The sequence below is a fragment of the Typopeltis vanoorti genome, chromosome 22 (genome assembly GCF_054136105.1).
Source record: "Typopeltis vanoorti isolate ZY-2024b chromosome 22, IOZ_Tvanoo_1.0, whole genome shotgun sequence".
NCBI classification, from domain to species: Eukaryota; Metazoa; Arthropoda; class Arachnida; order Uropygi; family Thelyphonidae; genus Typopeltis; species Typopeltis vanoorti.
Genome location: NC_143570.1, coordinates 45,581,426 through 45,604,681, shown reverse-complemented (window position 1 = coordinate 45,604,681; position 23,256 = coordinate 45,581,426). Strand labels below are relative to the sequence as shown.

The window sequence follows — 23,256 nt, the reverse complement described above, 5'->3', positions numbered from 1 at the left end:
GCTTAAGTGTAACTTTGCAAATTTATTAACTTTTAATTTACTAACGAAATATAAACGAAAATATCTAACACATAAATATATCAAAAGTGGATAAAATTTCGGTAGCTGCAAAAAATAAATTGAATGTACATTTCTGCTAAACTTTATTAAACGACGTTGTGACCATACCATATGGGTTTACTGCTTTGCTCAGTTCTTCGAAGAAAGCAATGAATCGGAAGGCGTTCATAACTAAATGAGTCAAGATTTACATTTTACATATCACAGTGAGATAAATATAAAACATAATTAAGTTACTTTTTGGTCCACTAGTTTTAAGTGTTTTAAGTTTTACGTTTTCTTGAGCCACCAACTTGGCTTCTCTTCAGCTTTCTCATCCAGACTTTTTCTTTTATAATGTAGGTCTCTGCAAATTTAATTTAGGGCTTTGATTTTTCTTTCTGAAATCCATGTGAAAGTCACTCTTGAAATCTCTCTGCTGTATGTTCTCAGTTTTGTCAAAAGAAACTTTTTAAAAGAGTAATTTTGTAAACAAAGATTCTTTTGACAAAACCTTTTTCTTTTCCGTATATTTACAACTCTACCTATAAAAAATACGTTCAGTAGAGATGCTGTCCTCTAAACACTCAGGTGTTTACACACCGTTTTTTTGTTTACAGATTTTTCTCATGTCTGATTCATTCGTTCTACTCAGGAAAGCATTGGTGACCTGATCAAGAATTATAAAATGCAACGAAAGCAACATTACAGACTTGGTGTTATAATTTGATAGCTGAATGGTGCCGTAACAGGGTATGTTTCTAAATGTATGATTAGTTTTACCAGAAACCACTTTAAAATTTAAATTTTCTGTCACATTACCATACGTTAAGGGCCTTTTGTAGCCAACATGATACATATTAATTCTTTCATTTTTATTTGTGTTTCAAACGTCAAGATAAATTACAAAATCAATAAGACCGCTTCTTTTCGCATATCCAGTTCTAGCCTTATTTCTAGTATATTGTCATGATGAAAAATTGCCAAGAGTGAACTTCTAAGGTCCCCCACAAATCTCAAATTCCTTTTATCCATCCGTAAGATAACTAACTCTAGAAATAAATGCCTGGCGGAAATAAATGCCCAGGTGAAAATAAATAAATTCTTTTACCTGGGGTGGAAAGAACGTTTGATAGAGGAATCTGTGGTGATTTAACTGTGCCAATTCGTTCCTCATATCGTCAACTGTCTTTATCTTCTTGTCATTGCAGAAACTTGAGCTGCTCTCTGACTGCAATAAATGAGAGGACTCCAGTTTTAAAATATTGCAATGGATAAAATTATATCTCAACGGAGTTATGTATTTGTTTATTTTCCATACACAACCTGACAATAAAATGAGAACGGAAAAAGTGACTCGGGTTCGTTTCCAAATGAACTGCGAAGAAACAGTGACCCTCCCCCTTACTCCTCCCAAAGTACTTTCCGAAACAGAAATGTATTCTCTGCAGAGATATATCGAAACGTGTTAAAATCGTTAATATTTTCTGTTTTGTGTAATTCTATAGTAAATTATTTTATGAACTGCTACCCATAGAACTGGAGCCTGTTCAATAAGGCAGTTCAATAAGAACAATTACAAAACACGCCTGGTTGAATTTCAAACTTGAACTTTTCAACAAGTTCAGGTTTTAATTTCTTCTTTGATGTCTGGAATATCTCTGAAAACAGATGGCGTTTTTAGACGAAGATGAGATGTACAATGGTAGCAGCGTTTTTTTTTTTTTTTGAAAAATCGGCATTCAAGCATGTCCACTATAAAGAAACATCAATAAATACGTTGAGTATAACAGAGTATCAGGTGACCATTTGTGTTTATCGACTTGCATAAACCTAGGAACCTTGATTTAGGCTCTGAAGGGAGCTTGCGCGCAAAAAACTTATAGGGACACCTAATTATTTACTTCATAGCCGGTAAGAGTTACCAATGCTTCTGCCGCTATTCCAACCAGTATTAATACCAATCAGTGGGCTGTCACTCGTCAACTAGCCACGGCACTGACTTTGGCTACAAAGTTTTGCTGAAAAACAATTGCGAAAAAAAATTCTTCTTCTATTTCTAAGATTCAAACAAGTTTAGAAGATCGTTTTGCATGGAACAGTGCTCGGTTATAATTCCCTCTAATTACTACGAATAAAGAGCAAGGCCGTTAAAGTTATTTTCCCAGTTACTGGCTTGTGATTCAGATTTCTCGGAAGTTAATCTATAAATTTTAAGATTCCGCAACTTTATAACTAGCCCTTGTTAAGGCAAAACTGAATTAGTTCCTGGAATACTAATTGCTTTTCATACATTTCCGTTTTCATTTAGTGAATGGTTCATTAGTCACTTGTTTTCCCCTCTGAATATTAATATTATTAGATTATTGCATCATTCTTAGACTGAAAACTCAAATAAGTTTGTACCATTTTTGTACTACTATATACCATTTGTTTATTCACTCAGAGTTTATCTAAAGTCATCAAATGTTTTCCTGCACTCCATCAAGTTATTTAAAAAATGCACTCAAAGGCTTAGCCTATATCATTTGTATTCCATCAACACCGTTACTCTTAATATGGGAGACGTACTTTTCTCCCCATCCTCCTTTTTGAAATGAGCCACACAAAATGCGCGCTCACGCACCTGCAATTAAAACTACGCAGGACTTTACGTAGTACAATGCAGGTACTCTTTCACTGTCATAAATTATCCTTTATTCTGCTTCTGACAGCACAGAGTTGCTCTGGTGACAAAAGTGAGGATACTTTTTATCATGCGGAAATAACACGCAAAGACTGATGTTATAGATGCTGCTACTTGCCGGTTTTCATTACAAAACTACTATCTTCTGACGTAATGAACTGGCCATGCCTGGGAGTCAGAGGAGGGAAGATTATTAGTTCCCAAGATGATATTAATGGCTATCAATATCATGGCTGACACATTACGATCCCGGATACCATCAGATATTACTGCGACTATTACTTTATGTAGATATTTTTATATGTCGATATTGAAAAGTGTTTAGCTTTGTTTTAATTACCGATAACTCGATTATTAAATTTTTTTCTACCTCTTTATTTTTTGTGTTGTATTTGAAGTATACATACATCTAACTTCACTGTGAATTAATCTTCTAATGATAGTAATTAACACGTTTCTTTCTCATTTTGAGGTTGAGTAATTAATAAGCGATTAGTTATCAAAAATATTCCATCTTTCGATTTGAAAAAATAAGACTGGCGCACTGTCCCGAATTCTTTCTTGATTTATTTCAACATACAATTAAGACATAATTAAAATGACAATTGGTGATAAGATTGACTCATAAAGATAGTTAGATGATGGATAACTGTCAATCATTTCGGATTTTTATATTTTTGTGAAGAAAATATCTAATCTCATTAACTCCTTGAAATATAAGATTTCTTAATAATAATAATAATAAATAGTCCTAAGTCTTCTGAATTAGCCTCCTTCCCCTGTCTTTTTTTAATAAATAAAACGGAGTAAGCTAAGTAAACCTAGATTATACTGATTTAATTACGAAGAAAATGTTTTTTAAGCAACTTCTTCTAAATAAAATAAAACAACTTCTGAAATGAAATGTGCGTCCACAATTATTCTTTAATGTAAGTTTGTTTCCACAGAATGTAATAGATAACTAAACTCTCTGTTTAAGAGAGTAGAGGATTGTAGAGGATTCTTCAGGGGACAAGGGATGCTTATATTAACAGATGCTTATATGAAAAGACTAATCGAGGATAAGGATATGGTGAACTCTTTTAACACTAAACAGCAAGTCGAATAATTGTTTTAGGAGAGAATGATTCCTTAAGGAATTTAAGAAGGACAAAGTGACATAAGATCTCCATAAACATTGCTAACCATCCATTGCTTTTCTCGGTAATGAAAGCTATTTTCAAACATTCTCTTTATAATCCATTTAATTTATATTATATGCTATAATGTATTCTAAATTGCATTGATGGAAGTAGATACAGACATACAGTAGAATAGTAGCTCAATTGTATGAAATCAATCGGACTGTTCAACTGTTAGATATTATGAAGTTATACACCTACTGATAAAATAACAGTATGGAAACATAACTATCCAATAGACAGCCACTTGATAGCAAAAGCTTCTGGTAAGCAGCACTGAACTTATGAAGAAATAAATTCACAATGTCTGCAAAGGAAAGATTTTCGCCGTTTCTTTCTTGCTGATATGCTGTTTTCTTTTTCTAAAATGTAAGCGTTGAAACAACCAAACAATTGATTCAACGAAGTATTTGTTTCTAGGACATTCTTTCAAATTAAATAAAATTAAAAGAGTTTGATTTCCCACAATTTCTTTCTAAACAGATTTCAGTTTTCAAACAGTAGTCAACTCCGTTGACCAATTGTAATCAAGTGAGTTATCTTTGGAACTTCCACACGAAACGATCGTCAGCATAAGTTTAATATTCACACATATGAAATTTATTGTAATGTTCAAGAACGTTGAGGATAATAAAAAGCTTATGAAATAAAAAATAGGTTTAGAACAAATACTTAAAGAACGTGAGATTGATACTGTTAATGGATTTCATAGAAGTAATACATATGTTCGATAATATCACAGAAGTCTTAGCTAGCGCACTATCTGAGCTAAAGGCACTGTCCTTAAACTTTATTCCTACATGTAAGAAACCAGCGTTTTTTTACACTAACAAGCCAATATGTATTTTCAAGGGTAAATCGGTTAAGTGATATTTCTGATGTCAGAAGCATATGGTTTACAATCAGTGGGACAAAATCATCCGAATAATGGAAAAAGAAAGGTAACAAATTCCAATTTTATACGAATTGTTTCAAATAGAAATTGAAAACAAATTCAATTCCACATTAAAAATATTAATTTGCATTTTTAAATAAGATATTAGAAGACAAAATAATACGGTACTGTCCTGAATTCATATAAAAGTTCACGAAATAAAATTTGATACGGATTTTACTTAAGTAATTTATTTTAGCAAGCATTCAATTTTCGAAGGGCATCTTCAGTATGATATTAAAGTTAAATAAGTAGAACAAAATAACTGAAAGATTCAAAATGAAAACGTGTGAACTACTATATGACATGGAATAGCCTAGGTCTTAAAACGTCATGGTCCTAACCAGAAAACTTTAAATAATAGGCTATAAAAATAATAGCGGAACGTATGTAGAAGTGTTGTTTTCCTTACAAGTATAATTTCAGTCCATCACTTCTGTCCAGATTCGGATGATGTAGCATGTTTTCGCAACTTTCTGTATATAAGATTTCCATAAGATAGTTACTTTGGTGAAGAAGCTTAATCTTCTTGGAAAGAATTCCATATTTGATGTAGATAGCGTCTTCTACAAGAATTGACTGTTGGTCATCGATCTTCATATTTGATCAAAATATGATAATCGCACTGGCAAAAGTAATCTAATTTTGCATGCTCTGCAAGGAAAAACTTGTGCCTTTGGCCTACACATAAGTAACAAATTCCTTGCTGGTGTCGTTTATCATATTCTCCGAAACTTCAAAGAAATTCGAATAATAAGATTAACTCTCCATTGTTTTTCCATTTTCTGGTAAACTCCGTTGCGATATCATTTTCTGCGTAATTTTAGTTTAGAAATGTCAGACTATTTTAATTTTTCTAAATAAAAGAAACAGAACATCTACTGAACAGGATTAATATAATGCTGTAGTTTGTTTAAACAGAACGAACTACAGCTAAAATCAAAACTATTGTTTCTTTGTTTCATCTGATAAAAGCGAATAATTTTCTGAATTAAAAAAAAATTCGAACTTTATACATCTACCCAAACGCAGTGTTCCGAGTTAAGATGAATGTGATGCTATCTGCAGAAGCCTTCCAAACCTCTTCACACACACACACAGGAGACAGAGGATGAAGCTCTCTGCAGCTGACCTAAACAGCGAAGTAAGGTAATGTTGTGCGCTACTCCAAGATGTGCTTACGGTAATGCGTTTGACTAAGGTAAGACACGCTTGGAAAATGTGCTTCGATGGTCTAGGATAAGCTTAACACAATTTACGTCTGTGAGTAAACGACATAAAAGTAATCTAAGGGAAGTTGAGGCGTCCGTCCGGCAAAAATAAATGAACATACTTTTTTGAAGTGAGACGTCGAATTATAGAAAAGTTATGTTCTTATGGAGGAATGCATCTACTACTACTAAGCAATTTGATGTGAAAATGGTCAGCATCTAAAAGAATGGCTGTTGCGATCGTAAAAACTAATGAAAAAAATTCGGTCTGCAGAATGGCTGTCGAACATTCTGTACATTTTGACTAACTTTCCTAACTATTGGAGAAACGTTTAGGCATTTTTTCCAGAATCTTCACTGATTCAGAAGATGCAAATATACAACGATGATTTTGGTTTCGTAGTCATGGGAACGAATACGTAAAAATATTTACTTAAAATATACAGTAACATTCAAACTTAGAGCATGTAATTTAACTGCACTAAAAGGTGTTATATATTTATTCAATGAAGAATATATTAGGCATATCATAATCTTCTTGTACTTATTTAGTGTGGACTTTTGAAACTCATTGCATACTTTTATAGAATAGGTGAAATTTTGAACTTCTATTTTTACAGTTGTTCTTAGTTTTGCTCACATCATTGAATTAGCAAACGTTTTTTTATTAATATTGAAAGAAATGTCTAAATCACATATTTTTGCTACTAGTGCATTTAGAAATACTGAAATATTTCCATCATTTTTTTCATACAGAGTATCTTTACAATTTTAATTTCGACAAACTAATTCGGAATTTCGAAAACAAACCATGAAGATTTGTGACCAGCTCTCTTGCCTTTCTCATAAAAGTGAGCATAGTTGCTTAATTTACGCATATATACTCGTAGTATTTTATTTTAAAAAATTACTTAAATGGTTTTAATTTTCATTACTCATGATCCTATATTGTGGAGGAAAAGCAGATCCATAGGATTAATTCTAATCGTTTACTGAGGTAAACTGTTTTTCAATCAGTTCTCCAGTCAGTTGAACTCTAGAACAGTCACGTAGATTTTATTCGACAACTATGGTCGAAAATCCAACCGCAGAATGCACGAGATGGGTAAGGTGCGGGGTGTATACCGTTTGGGCTTTATCCTTAGGTCTAACTGTCGGTAGAAATGAGTTCAAGTACCTTTGATGACATACGATGGAAATCGACTTTCTACTGATGCACAAATATGTGTATTGGTTCTTTATGTGTCCTTTTGTTTCAGCTATCATTGGCGTTATAAAGATATTATTGTTTGTTTATTTCATTTGAAAAAAAAAAGATATTATACTATATCTTTGCCCTTCTGAGATTTTTGTATTTAACGGACTCTAGTCAACACTTAACATTTTCAATGCCCATTAATTTAATCAGTTTTCTACTCGAACACATTCAGTTACATGAAAATGATTTATATTAGCTTAAAGAGTTAGAAATTTGAAAATCAAATGTGATGAAATGAGTGAGTATATTGCCCATCTAGAAACTGCAGAGATCTGGATAAAGAGTAAAAAAAAAATGAGTATATTAACTTCTTGTTGAGGGTCCTCAGTTTAAAGAATGTGTAACAATGGCAGATGGCAATAGGTAGAAACAGAATTTATTAATCAAATTAAAACGCTGCTCAGGATTCTTTGAATATTATTTTTTATCATTATATTTTAACAAACGCCTAAATAAACCAATCGGTTCTAAGACACCCTTAAATTAAGACCATTTCAATAATATGATTTAATTTTAGTTTGAGATCATGGTACATTGCCATGTTTGGATTGTGGTTGCTTGTAATTACAGAATCAACAAAGACTGAGAATTTTTCTTAAGGGCATACGTTCATGATAATTTTACAAGATCAGACCGTATGAGTGACGCCTTCATTTGAAAAGGGCATATAATAGTTCCTCTGGTGCTAGACGAGATTCGATCCTAGAGTTTCAGACCGAAGTTCAAATGCCTCTACTTCTTCCGAATTCCGCTACAGACTACTTCACTCAGTTTAACATAAATCTGTTGATACTGTAATATATTATTAAGGATTTGCCTATACACGCCGTTATTGTTGTCGTATATTTAGTGAACATGACTTGGAATCCGTGTACAAAAATGAAAACTTCCATTAAAGGGAAATTACTCAAGACGATAATTTTGCATTGTTTTGTTTTACATTTTTTTATCACTAAACACCTTTTTAGGTGTTTAGTGATAAATCTGCCCCAGTAAACGTGATAAAAGTTGATTGCATGCATGCATGTTAACTTCATTGACGTCAAAGAAATTTTAACATGTATGATTTCGTTTCTAAAATTTCTCTTTAACCACATATAGTTCGTTTATTTTATTTAAAAATATTGAATTAACTTAGAAGCCTATTTTCTAATCGCATTTGAACGAAGAATCGTTGATGAAAAACAACACACTAAATCATACGTTTTTAATTAATATCGGATGAAGAATTGTTTGTTTTAGATATTTCTTATAAAAAGATGATTAGATGTGCCAGACAAGAATTGCAAGAAAATTCGTTATTAGCTTTTCGAAATCAATTGTGAAATCAACAAAAGCAACAGCATGCAGAGAATACGGTAAATTGGACTGAAGTTGTTATGTCCTGAGTCCAATTAGTCTCATAGACGGATTTTCCTGTCAACCATCCAAACATTTCCCTTCGCTTTGTGATTTCATAAATCACGAGGAAAGCACTCTTTTCTCCGCTACAACTGCTTTAAAGTGAATGAAGAAATAAAGATCACATATTGTAAGAATCACAACCTCAAAATGCATAATATGCTTCTTTCATCTGTAATGCAGTTACGCTTTTCAGAAGTCATTAATAATCTAGTTACCTAAAGCAAATTCTATTATCATTTATATCTCATTCTACTGGAATTTCTGCATCATTTCTCTGTCCTGATAATTCTATAAACATAATGACGAATGTTCCATGCATTTTAGCGTTTTATGTAAATATTTTATATATATTGGGAGAGGTGGGGGATACAATTAAATACTTTCCTGTTTTTATGCCTATCTAAATAGTGTAATCATATATTACGTACGTTTCTCCTCCCTGCATATATTTCATCTCTGACGTGCTATCAAACATAATTACAGATATAATTTTGTCGTTTTTTTACTTATTATAAGCAACCTCCTGAAGATGATGTTAGTCATATTGACAGCAAATAGATATAGTAGCTATTGTTCAGAATTGGCCTAACGTCAATTAAATGGAGAAATTATTTATTTCTGTAGATGTAAGAGTTATGCTGAATTTGAGAATTAAATTTTCCTCATACTGAATTCATTTACTAACACTACAAAAATACTTCTTATTCAAGAATTGTTTAATGGTTTAAAATTCACGGACAGTATACATTCAATGGACAAAATAATAGAGATAAGGGTGATGGGAAGTTGACACTGACATCCCCCGCTCAAGTGAAACGCACCCAAACCGAACGCATTTTGTATCAGAAGTGATGCAAAATTTCTTTAGGAATCTTCATATGCGAATGCGATTGAAATCAGAAAGTGCTGAAAGTTCAATATGAATAAAAATCCTGAAAGGAATATATCGATGTTAAACACCGATGAGCTATTCGATTTAATGAAAAATTGTTTTTTGTATTCTGGGCTTGATCTAGTCACCACCCCGAGATATAATAACATTGGTTAACTATTGATTTCTACTTAGAATTCATAACGTTTCCCGAGACATGTGATGCTCTAACAGCGATTAAAATATATACTAAATAACTCAAGAAGATGTGAATTTACAAATGGCCTCTGCTAGCAACTTAGTGTAATTCTCTATCTTACAGAATCAGATTTCCAATTAAAATTGAACGGAAATTAGCTACTACAGGAAATGGAAAAATAGTGTTTGATGTTATTCTTGGAGTGGTCAGGCATCTTAAATGACAGTGTTTCTGATATGATGAAATCTGAAAAGAGGTTAGTGTGGTATGCGCTGTGCTATAAATATCAAGAGAGATATTCTTGGTATTATAGCATCTCTCTTTCCAAATAGACCAACTTAATTTTACGGATGATCGGATAGAAGACAAAGAAATAGACGTTTATTTCAGATATCAGAACATTCTGATCGAACTTTAAATTAAAAGAAAAACATCTTCTAGAAATGGCTAAAACCACTTGCGTGCCATTTCTGCCTAACAAAATAAATAGTTATTTTAATAACTAATTAAACTGATATTTGTGCTAACATTTCATAATTAATAAAAACTAATTTTTTAGTTTTTGCTAGTAGCATATATTACATGTGCACCCAAGTTCCCTCTGCTATGCTGAACAATGCAGAAATCTTAAAAGAGATAAGTTCCCTAACTATAAGAATGTATTTCTTATAAAACAGATAAGCTCTAACCCGATGTAAAGGCAACAATTTTATGTTATTATCATCTTCATCAAATTCCTGTTTATGTGGGATGTTTTATCTTAATAGTAATTATATTTTTGTTTTTATCTTAATTTTTATCCAAAAAATGTTTTTATCTTACTGTTGATACTGAGTACATGCGACTGTCTGGTTAAACAATTTCATTTTCACTGTACTGGACTCTGTAAAGCTTTCATCTTATAAGCCTTCAGTACAAATACACATTCAATTATGCAAACGAAACGTCTGCGTAATTTGATGGGTGATTTAAACACTTCGGTATTTAGGAATAATAGGCAACTGTTTCCAAGTAAAAAATGTAGCGGGAGGAGGAGGAGGAAGTCAGTGGGAGACAATCTTTAAATTCGATGTACATTCAGGAGATAGAAGCTGCCTGATAATGAAACATGCAACTTTATAAGTTGATGAAATTATTTTGTCAATCTATATTATGATTTAAATAAACAGTAAAAGTGAAATTTACAGATGATTTTTGTTAAGTCTATTTACCCAATGCTGTGCACAAACTGTTTTAAGAGAATTTTGAAAATAGTTGAAGATTTCTTTAGTTAGCTTACTTATATCACTACGTCTTCATTTGTCTAGTAACTTAACTGCGGCAAGTAATTAATTTGTGCCCATTAGCTTTGAAGTTTGTCGTATTCCGTTTTTGTAACGTGATAATTACGATGAGAGTTAATAAACGTATGAGGATCTCCGATCGAAGTGTTTGACAGATCTCCAATAGCTGATCATTAAATTGTGCGAGGTAGATTATTAATAGTGTGATTAATAGACGTAGGGCATTCTTCTAGTCACAACGTTCCGAGTACTTTATTTCAACCCCCTCCTCCCCCCTCCTCCCCCTATCTACCATCTCTTGAGGACATACACATTAGTCAACCTCACAGAATTGGGAAAAGATAGGAAAGCCTCGCGAAGGATGATAGGATTAACTTTCGGATGTCATTAAGAGACGAGATTTAGGGAATGATGTCTCTTCAATCTTTCTTTCCTTGTGTCACTAGAGGGATATTTCAGTGAAATGTGAAGTCGATAATGAGGATGATAATTCGATATGAGTAATTTGTTTTGGTTTTACTTTAATGTTTTTCCCTTCAATTTTATTGTTCATTGACTTCGTGAACTACATATACACAATTTTCCCATTACTTCTGCTTTATCTTTAGAGTACTGACCGATCTTTGTATTAACATCTCTTATAGTAATTAGGATATCTTCTACTTGTTCGCCTGATTTCTTCTTCCAATTGCTCAAGAAACTGACTATATTCCTTCTCTTCATGTGATTGGTCTGGAGCATAAGTTTCTATTATATATATTTTTTTCCCTTTTCTTTTGCTTTGAATCTTACTGAGATGATTCTAGAGGAAATTGGTCTTACATCAATTTCCTTAGATTAATATCATATTCGAGAGCAGAATTTACTACATTTCCTTTTAAAACATTATAAAGATTTTCTTGATGTAGTTTTTATTTTATTTTTTATCATATACACTCTAGTGACAGTAGCAATCTCTTAATCTAGATATTTCATATTACAACAGCGTCGCTCAACATTTCTAATCCTCCATGTGTAGTCCTTAGTAGTAGACAAATGGTACGAGATAAGAGAAGATGAATATATGTAGACGTTTGCTATTCATAACCCTACTCCTGTATTATTATTAATACGGAATGAGATTTCTTTTAAAAATGATTTGTAATAGAAAATCGTAGAAAACGAAATGACAAAAAATTCACACTAAGGAAGTCGTTTCACCTTCTCGCTTACAGATACTTTTATAATAAGACGGATGAAAAACCCCAGATAAACTGGGGTTTTTCATCCGTCTTTTCATCCGTTTTTCCTGCTTGCGGGATGAAAAACCCCAGATAAACTGGGGTTTTTCATCCCACAAGCAGGAAAACCGGTCCACAGTCAGGAATATTGACCCAACGATAGGTCTGATTCGTCAGCTATGCCGGTTCCGGAGCCCGGATAAAATTTGCGGGGAACTGACATGGTGCCGTACCTCCCCGTAAAGGGGACACACGGCCGTGTATCATCATACGATTATTATTATTATTATTATTATTATTATTATTATTATTATTATTATTATTATAAGACGGAAACTATTTCATTTTCAAGTTACATTTTGATTTGATGCCGTTTCGCAAATTCTAGACTGTTCGCTTTTGTATCGAGGACTGCGCGTGGTGTTTGATCGCTGCACTTACACCTTTCTGTGACGGATATCATCATGTTACAAGTATGTGTATATATATACAATGCTCTGAACAACAAGGTATTTTATCTGAATTTATTCTATTAATTTTAAGAAATACTTGTCTTCCAAATGAACTTTCTATTCAGTTTCTTGAAAATTGGGATTTTTCACCTCCCTATTGGTGTGACCCGCTTTACCTATGGGAGTTTAGATCTAACTAAATGGGGGAAGAACAAAGAAACGCATGCGTATGCGCAATCACATACTATGCCTAACATTGTTATAGAAAAATGTAAAACACTTGATATTTTCTCTGTTCTAAGTGCTCAATATATATAGTGTATATACAATTTATCTTCCCATTATTAATCCATAAAGAAACATTGAGGTAAATTTTAATTTTTTTTGCAAGATAATTGAAAGAAAATAGAAGATTCGATTACGATATTTATCGATATGGATCAAAGTTATATTTCCAGGAATTTGTTCTTCCATCCCCGGCCTCAAATAAATCGATTCCATATCCTATTGTGGACATCTAAATCCCGCTGTGTGACTATGATAAAATCCCATGTGCTGGGTGATGATCAATTTTTACTGCAGAATTGTAATAAGCATAAAAGACCGCATATATATTTTAATGCAAAGTATCCAGTTTGTGCTTCAAATTAAGTGTCAGCTAGTTGAAAGGGAACAATCTGTTTCTAAAAGATGTGTTCATACGAATATGCGGTTTTCCTAAAGAAAAACGTTATAAGCTAAAGGCTATCTTGATTCGAGTGTTTTTGAGTTTTCTACTATACTATTTACGAAAAAGAGAAGTCAAAAAAGTTCATGGAAGAAGAGGCAAATGGAGAAAATATCACAAATCTATTTTCCGACTTTGAAGTAAGTCATTTTCACTCCGGCATAATATTAATAGTACTAAGTTCTTTGTTTTTCTCTGAAACATAAGACAATCCGATTCTCATCATGGGATGCTCATCAGCATCTCAATGGGTCGAATAGTTCGTTCGTTTTCTATTCAGTTAAAACCACGGCGGATGAATTCCCCCCCCCCTCCCTTGTGATGTAGTAATTGTTTGTGTCATTACGAGCTCCGTGGACCATTTCGCTGATGTGAAAGTGGTCAAAGCTGCGAATGCTGACACATGACATTCAACGTTGAAGTGCGGGAGAGGACAAGAAATATCAGCTTCCACACTTTCTAACGGACTGGTGATAAGTTGGTCTGCGAGGCTATTCTAAGTCAGGCATTGTAGATCTGGGTTGGATGAAACGCAGAATTAGATGACTAGGGGAATATTTCATTGCAATGTGAAGTTGATAATGAGGATGATAATTCGATATGAGTAATTTGTTTTGGTTATACATTTTTAGCGTTTTCCGCTTCAAATTATATATTTTCGATATTCTCAGTATAAAGGTTTAGAAATTGTTTATACAATGACTGAGATTTATAGTGTCAGAGAACAACGATAAAGCTCTCCAATAAGCCAGAATTGTAGCATAAATATTTTTTTCCCTAGTATTCATATAGTAAACCTATCACTATGCGAAATCACAGAAGAAACATATGAAATGCTTTTAGTTATAAAAAATTGGTAACATTTAATTTGTTGGGGGAGCGTTATTGAATCTTCACGATTAGAAACACTTAAAATGTTTTCTCTTGTTTACCATTGCCAGCGTGAATATGAGTTTCTCTGCAAATATTCGAAGTTCTAATTGTTAAAGTTAAAAATTGCAAGCTATGAATGAAAACACTTTTCCTTCATTGATCTCTTTACCATGCCTAAAAAATATTTAAAAAACAGGAATATCGCATTTTAATTAGATCAAAGTCCAACTGAACCTGGTTGTCATAAATTTAACTTTTCCTAATGATATTAAGAAACAAACAAAAGATCTTTGAGTTGTTCTGGAAATAACTGAAAATTAACTTAGGAATTTTAATCTCCCCTTTAATAATTTAAAATATGGTTTCATTTCAGTCGAGATGACAGTATTAAATAAAATGTATATATCTAAAGCATCCTTTTCCGCAGTTTTCCTTGCGTGGGACTTAAATAATGATTACTGTGCATTTTTCTTACTTGTAAAAATGCTATTGATTTTAATTGTCACTTCTCCAAAGGGCAGTCATTAGCCACACTGTCAGATAAAGCAACGTTAGCATGTAATCCATCATATCTTACACAAGATGAATTCCTTTTAATGATGCTGCGATGTGCAAATGGAAGGAGGTCAAAACTAACGGCAGCTTTCTATTTATGAACAAGGTCATCGATAAAGAACGAGAAGAAACTCAATAAACTCGAATTTATTTCTCGAATGAATCAGTCTTTGTTGTGAAATTCTCTCCCGAACTACCCATGAATACACCCTTGACCAAATAGTTTCCAAAGAAATCTACAATCTCCAGCCATTCACAAACGTATATGTCACTGGTCCATTGACTTCCACTGGTATTAATTGCAGACATGAGTTAGTAAAACTTTATGATGCAAGAGTGTGATCGTTTGGAATAACTGACCAAACGCAGTTCACCATATTCTTGTTGTATAAGGAATTGTGATCAGACATCAACTTTTCTGTTTTTGTCTTTCACCACAGCAGACGTAACATTTTCTCCGAGTAGATATGGGCTACTTGCCTGACACAACTCATTAGCCGAGTGAAGATACTAACTATCATAAGAAGTCGCACAAACTGACGCTTAGCTCACTTTACACAGAAACCGCAATACGTTCCCATCCATGTCATGAAACCTTCAAATGATACGCCTTTGCAAAGGAAGGGAGAGATGTGCGGTGTGAGCGTTTTCAGCTTTATTAAAAGTAGGTGGCAGCACAGTACTTAATATTAGAAGAGATAGAATTCCTCTTTTCAAGCTTGCTATTTTAGAGTTCAAACAATGGACACGGTTTAATTGCAGAAAAATTTCTTTTCAGATATCTTCTTTTGTTTGTGACATGAGAAATTAGGCAATTATTCAAAATAACTGGTTTGTTTTTATTTTATCGTGAGGAATGTTTAATAATGTATATCACTACCAGTGTAAGCTCACCATCCCGTTCATTTGAGGACTGAAGTGGCTTAGAAAGTACAAAATGAATAAATACGCCAGATTTTTTTACAGCGTGTTTCGTATTTCTTTTTAAAGGATCCTAGCTCTTTTTTTTTCAATATCCTACCTTGCTATAATCATAACTTTGCAAAGCATTTATATCAAGAAATAAACAGCTTACAAACGACAACTCAAAAGAGTCTAAAAAATGTAAAAAAAATATATATTGTTGTTTTTTTCTGATAAACCAGCTTATTGAAATCGCTAATACAAATCGTCACGTATTCCTATAAAATACCTAATGGAATACACACAGCTTGGAAAGAAGAAAACGGACACCATAGTGTGAGAATCAAACAGCATTGGCACTCACCTTAATATGTACGACCGCCTTTAGCTGCAATGACTGCCGCAATCATACGGGATACTCTCTTCAAGCGTAAGAGAGCAGTCAATAGGAATTTAACACCAGTGTTCCTGTAGGCATGCTATGAGGTTCTGGACTGTCGTGGGGCGAACGTTCTTTGACCTCACCCAACGGTTCCAGTTCATCTCACAGATGTTGAGTAGGGATGGAATCAATGCTCTGTGGAGTTCATTCAAGTGTGGTGACTGAAACCAATTATTTTCTTGCTGTAAGACCCACAAAGTAGGATGCACCGCATTATCCAGAATATTCCTATTCCTCTCGGAGTTCAATGGTTTTGGAGCCAGAGATTTCCTAGGCCAAACAAGGGAAAAACAACACATACCATCACACCGTCAACACTGAATTTCACAGTTGGGGTTACGTGCTTTGATAAAAGACGTTTACCAGACATCTACTACACCCGTCCATCTACTCGGTAGAGGGCATTACTCCATTAAACACTTTTCCAAGTTTCCACCCCATTTACACGTTCTTTGTACACTATTGAAGACAACGCTGCATGTTAGTTCGTCTAATATGGGACTTGTATATTGTGGGTTACCATGGAAACCCATGTTGTGAGCCTTGCGTCTGAATGTTCTTGTGCAGATTCGAGTTCTAGTCGATACCATGAATTTCGTGTACAATGGATTACTCGACAAATGTCTGTTTTTGCATATTATTCTTTGTACAACCCTACAGTCACATTTAGTGAATGTGGTGGGTCATCCATTGCAGGGTAGCACTTGCAATTGATTCCCTTCGCTTCCATCTGAGTATGGTATTACTGATTGTCAACCTGGTATGGCCCAATTTGTCAAACATTTGTCGAACAGGCCTGCAACATGGTATCCTATCACACCGCTTCTTTCAAACTCCGTCAGTTCCCTTTTCCGTAGAAATTTCATCTGCACACAGTTCCAATGATTTGGCAGCATCAATTCCTCCAAACTTCATATACCGGCTACAACGAATATACTTGTGGTGTCTCCATAGCTCAGTCGATATAAACCAAGCTCTTTGGTCGTAAATACCTGGGTTCGATTCCCGTTCAAGACGTGAGGAATCTTTATCTTGTGTCTTTGGATTACAAATTTGTGGTTAGCCGGTCTCCTACGGAGGTATGGGATTTTTTCACCGGGAACCGGAGTTTTTAGTCGCCCAGAAAAAGCAAACCGGCCTCGTGAACATACACATCTTCAGACATAAAAAAACAACTGGCAAATACAAGCTCGGCGATAAGCCGGTTAGAGTCGCAGTATGTAAATAGCTGACCCTGCACGTGTGGGATAAAAGCGCTAGAAACAGGAAAACAAAAAGGAGACTTGTAAATGGCACAATACACTTTGTCACAATGCACTTTGAATTTTTCCCAAGTAGTATATATCTAATCAACCATAACTTACATCAGTTGTATTCAAGTGGGCATTCTAAGAGGCGCGAGACTATTGAATGGGCAAAAAGCAATGATAAGTATTACTGTTTTCGAGCACCACTTCGCTACGTAATAATTAAAAGCACTTGTCATTAATATACTTACTTATAAATTGAAAATAGTTGTTTTAAAATAAATATCTCTGCGTGTTATTATACATTTAGTTTCATCTTACGTTCCCTGGAATAAATATATGCTAACTATTGTAAACCATACATCATTTGTTTACGAAAAGTATAGAAAATGTTTTGAACGATGTTATTTTTTTAAAACGTTTTTTAACAATGTTATGAAAATAACAGTTAAATATTAAATATACCTGACTTTTACATAATATTTATTCAAACGCTTACGTAATTAAAATGACTAAGCGAAACCTTCCATCTGTGTAACATATATAACTATGTAACACTTCGAAATAATTATATCAAGAAATTTCCAATATTTCCATTCATTCCCATCGCATTCATTTTTTCTTGTGACTGCAAAGCGTGTCATTCAAGTAAATATAAAAACATACATAACAACAATGAGTACTGAAATTCTCGGACAAACTCATGATCTCCGAATTTGTATAATTGTAAAATTGTTCGGATAAAGACATGTTTGTTACATTACTCAGTACAACGGTCCCCGCTTATAATGGTACCAACAATTTTGATATAACACAAGTGTTAAAATATCTCCCTTCCATCCAACTAATAATCTCAGTGATTATTAGTTACAAATAAATATATAAAAATTAAACTTACCTGATAAGAAGCAGATAAGGTCGGAAAAGTATTTTCATTATTAATACAGCAGAACAAAACGAATATGTTTTTCGCGGATGAAGCGCATGTGATAGCCACTACACTACGAGAACCCATACACGAATGATACATCCAAACAATTAGTCATCAATAGTTTATCTTAAAGAGCGAAAGTTCGATCAATTTGTTGAAGAAGTGTTTTTCTATCGTGTGTGTATATAACGCTAAAACATTACTTTATGATAGCAGTAAGAAAGAAATAAAAGTGCACATTCTCATTTCACGATCTATTAATATATTGCTAATGCATTTATTTTATCCCACAGTAGAAACGCCACCGAATAATATGAATTCGACTGTCCTAATATTAAAACACCCTTTCCCATTCGTATTAGCGTTATTAAACTATTATTAAAGAAGCTAGATTTGAATTCTTCAGCAATATATGCATTCCTTCCTCCACCAAGAATATTTTTAATATTTTCAAATGGCTTCTCTTTAATGAGAGGCTGTTAATTATTACCTTAACAGTGTATAATAATAATATAATATATACTTACTATATGACAGTTAAAAACTTGATCATCTCTATCCTCATTACTTGTCATTACTACGACAACGACTAAATACTACGACTAAACAAAAAAAAAAACGTGTTTAAGAAATTAATAAATTATACTTCTCTTTCCTGCATGTTTCAGTTAAGGAATGGTTGAATGTATAATTCGTAAAATTATTAACATTTATGAAATTTTGTTTCGCAAAAATGTTCTCGCCCGGGATTGAACCGATGACCGTACGCGTGTTAAGCGCATGTGATAACCACTACACCACGAGAACAACTGAGAGTTATTATTTTAATGTACCATTCATCCGCTTTTCAATGAAAATCAACTTTTCTTACAACAATTGCAAACGATTGTTTAATGAACATAGCAGAAAACCAATTTCCGGAACCATTAATACTTGGGCAAACTATGCTAATATTAATGCTATTAAATGCGATAGTTCCAGTCAAAACTTCATTGCAGTCAAATCTGTTTAAGAGCATTATGCAGCTATGCAGTTCAGCCCAAAAGATCAGTTTTATCATTTTGAACTGTAATGACATCAAACTAGCTTATTTTTTAGTCTGCACAAAACACGTACTTGTTATTACGTATGTTATAGTGTTTACGCACTGTGCCTTGCACATTTCTGTTTTTATGCATGTAGGAACGATATCGTTTAACCTGTACAGTTTACAAGCTATTGTGCGTAGGTTCTTTTGTAGATGACGTCTGTGACTGTTCCTGTCCATACCTGCATCAAGGTAACGTCCACGCTAATCGTAATGTTTCTTCTTCTTGAGTGAAGGTAGTTGTTTTACTCTTCTGTGTATTCTGACTTCGAGAGTCTTATAAGAGTGTAAAGTTTTTGGTGAGTCTGTCAGTGAGCAGATTTATGTCATTTTGCATGTTTGTTTACGCTATGCTTTCATTATTAAGGATGGATACTAAAGCTGTATCTTCTGGATATTGGAAGACATTACCTTTGAGAGGTAGCTGATTAATATCATACATATAGATATTGAATAGAATTAGGGAGAGAACAGCTCCCTGTTGCACTTCACAAGTTATTTGTTAAGAACAGCTCCCTGTTGCACTTCACAAGTTATTTGTTACTCTCTACTATGGATCGATGTGTGTGACTTTAACCACCTAACCGAATCTCAGCTTGTCTAATAAAGTTTCGTGCATGAGTGAGTTCGAATGCTTCGGTCAAGACTACTATAATTTTTTTTTTATCTGAGGTGGCATTAATTACGTCTGTAAAATATCTCAAGAGAGAGATATTGTTCCTTTATTCTTCTGAAAACCGTACGGTGTTTTGGGGGTGATATGAAAGTTTACTGTATATGTTGAGAGTTTGCTAAGCATTATCCGATTCATAATTTGATTGATAACTGGTGAGATTGCTATAGTTCTGTAATTATTGAGTTTCTTTATTCATGTTTACATATACTTCTTGCAGTCTTTAATATTCTAAGTATTTGTACAGTTTTAAAGATTTCGTTTTTTTTTTTAATTTTAGTAAGATCTGACATTGGCTAGCTGAGTCTTGTTTTACGTGTGATGCCCTCGATGCCTGAAACTATGTTTGCTTCAGTTTAATAGATCAGAGTGAATAGTTCTTCAGTAATGGTTGGGAACAACAATGTCTGTTGTTCAGATCGGTTGACAAACCTAAACCCAAATATTAGGGCTATAATAGCGCCTAGTATTCTGCCTTAGAGAATTAATTAAATTGAGTAAAACATTACCTGGTCATAGATGTGGTTTCTGTATCTGTCTATTTGCAATAAAGGTATTGCTCTAACTATGCTTAAAGAATTATAAATGGTCAAGCAGAAACAAAGCCATGATATATATTATGTAGTCTACTGAAGATTTTATACTCCTTGCTGTGATTTCATCAAAACCGGAAATGAAGTTAGATAATGTGTAATTACCTGATGACTGATTTATTAATTCTCGTAGAATGAATGAAATAAGGATTACATTCATTGCTTACTTCAGAAATAAATTCCAAGTTTAGAAATCTCTCTCCATGTTAAAAAATAAATAAATAATAAAATTAATATTGCTTTAATATTCGACAAGAATTACTTCGCTGTCTCCGGCTTATGTGATTACTTTGTTACTGTTTTGACACTATTTTATAGTCTTCCCAACTCTGCAACCCACTTTAATGTACCTAATCACGAACACACTTACACAAGGTCTCATGGTCTGTTAGTTCGGCAAGTATCACAATAACAACCAAATGATTTTATGCCATCAAGAAATAATAAAATCTCTGATTCTGGGTAAATATTTTAATCTCTGGGCTGCCTATTTTCTTACGAATAAAATTATTGTCCAAGTGAATTCCTTCACCAGGTATTAAAAAGTCTAATTTCATTAAACAATTCTGGCAATACAGTGACTAATTAAATATGTAAATTAAGTTTTCCGTACTTGAATATGATGAGTAACTAAAATTTATTTTCTGCTGTAGAGGAATAATACGAAATTTTCCTATAAAGTTCATTACTAGGATCTATTGAATATGCCTTCTATACACAATCTGCCAAACGTGTTTCGAATTTTGAAGAAATCGCTCGCATAATTTAGGGAAAAAAACATGCTCTCGCTCGGAATCGAACCAAGGACCTTACGCGTGTAAAGCGCATGTGATAACCACTACACCACGAGAACTGACGTAAATGAGTCTTTCCTCTCATGTAATGAAACCATTTCCGAGATGCACGTGTTTATCTGACTTGAGTTCTTTGAATATCGATTTAATAACAATTCAAATATTTCTTTGATGAATAAAGTGAATGTGATCCACAGAAAAACCAGCAAACTTGAGCCTTGCTTGCATTTGTTTTGATCACTTTTGTTATTAAAAAGGAAATAACAAAAAAAATCAATAATAAAATAAATATTGATATCAGAAGATATAAGAGTATTTATTACATGACAGTTATTATATTTCAGAAGCTACACGTTTTTTGAGTCTTCCGAATAGGGGAAGATAAATTAGAAAATAATTTTCTGAATTATATCATTCTTATTGTCTTACCATGATTTCATTCTCATGAAGCCATACAAAAAAGCACATGTTATTATTATGTCATATTGCTTCACATGGGCTTTATAGTTGTATTTCATTTTTCTCAATGCAAAATGAAATACAAGATGAAGATCAACTTTTTGATCTTCATCTTCCCACAATACGCATTCTGCACTTCAGAAAGTGAGACCTCATTAAATCCTAAAAAGGATGACATCAGAGTATTTTTTCATTATTTGATTTTGTTTCTCATTTTATCGTATAAAATCTTCACAAATAATACATAGTTACCTATTTTAATAGTAAATAGGCGCTCTTACATTCATGTCGCTATAGCATGAAAATATTTCAGGATGACATTAGGAGGCAGGAATCGGTGGAAAGGTTAAATTAAAAAAATAAAGACACACAAATTGCGTTCTTATAAAGCATATAGAAATCTTTAAGAAATGCAAAATAAATGAAAGAGAAAATAAGATCTAAAAAGAATTTTTATTATTAATGTAAGAAAACAAAATATGTATGTGCTCGCCCTGAGGAGCTTGCGCGTGTGATAACCAACTACACTACGTGATCGCATACATGGTTGTTTAGTCCAAACAGTAAGTCATCAATACGTCAACCTAGAAGAGCGAAAGTTTGATTAATTAATGTTGAAAATGTTTTTTGTATTGTGTATGTAATGCTTAAGTATTACTTTATGGCAGCTACAGTGTGGATAGTCATACAGATATGTGAATATGTGAAAAACACAATAAGTAAGAATTAAATGTGCACTTTCTCCATTTCACGATCTATTAATATATTGCTAATGCATTTAATTTTTCCCACGGCACAGAACGATCCGCCACCGAATAATATGAATTAGACAGTCCTAATATGAAAATACTCTTTATCATTCACATTAGCGTTATGAAACTATTATTAAAGAAACTAACTTCGAATTCATCACCGTAATATAGGCATCCCCTTCCTCCACTAAGAATATTTTTAATTTTGTAAATTGCCTCTCATTAACGAAAGATTGTTTAGTATTATATTAACAGTGCATGATAATAATATAATATATACTTACTATATTATAGTTAAAAACCGGATCATCTCTATCGTCATTAATTGATATTATACTACGACAACGATAACTATACAACAAAAACGTGTTTCAGAAATTTATAAATTATACTTCTCATTCCTGCATATATTAAAGAAGGAATGTTTGAATATGCAATCCATTAAATTATCATAATGGCATAGCGATTTAATTATTTTTTGT

General features: G+C 33.2%; 2 non-coding genes across 2 annotated transcripts; both read right to left on the bottom strand.

Annotated features, from left to right (window-relative positions):
- Window positions 1-19,150: 19,150 nt before the first annotated feature.
- On the bottom strand, window positions 19,151-19,223 carry TRNAV-AAC (transfer RNA valine (anticodon AAC)). Its single transcript has one exon. It is a non-coding gene; the product is annotated as a tRNA-Val (tRNA).
- Window positions 19,224-21,549: 2,326 nt separating this feature from the next.
- On the bottom strand, window positions 21,550-21,622 carry TRNAV-UAC (transfer RNA valine (anticodon UAC)). The gene has a single exon. It is a non-coding gene; the product is annotated as a tRNA-Val (tRNA).
- Window positions 21,623-23,256: the final 1,634 nt, after the last annotated feature.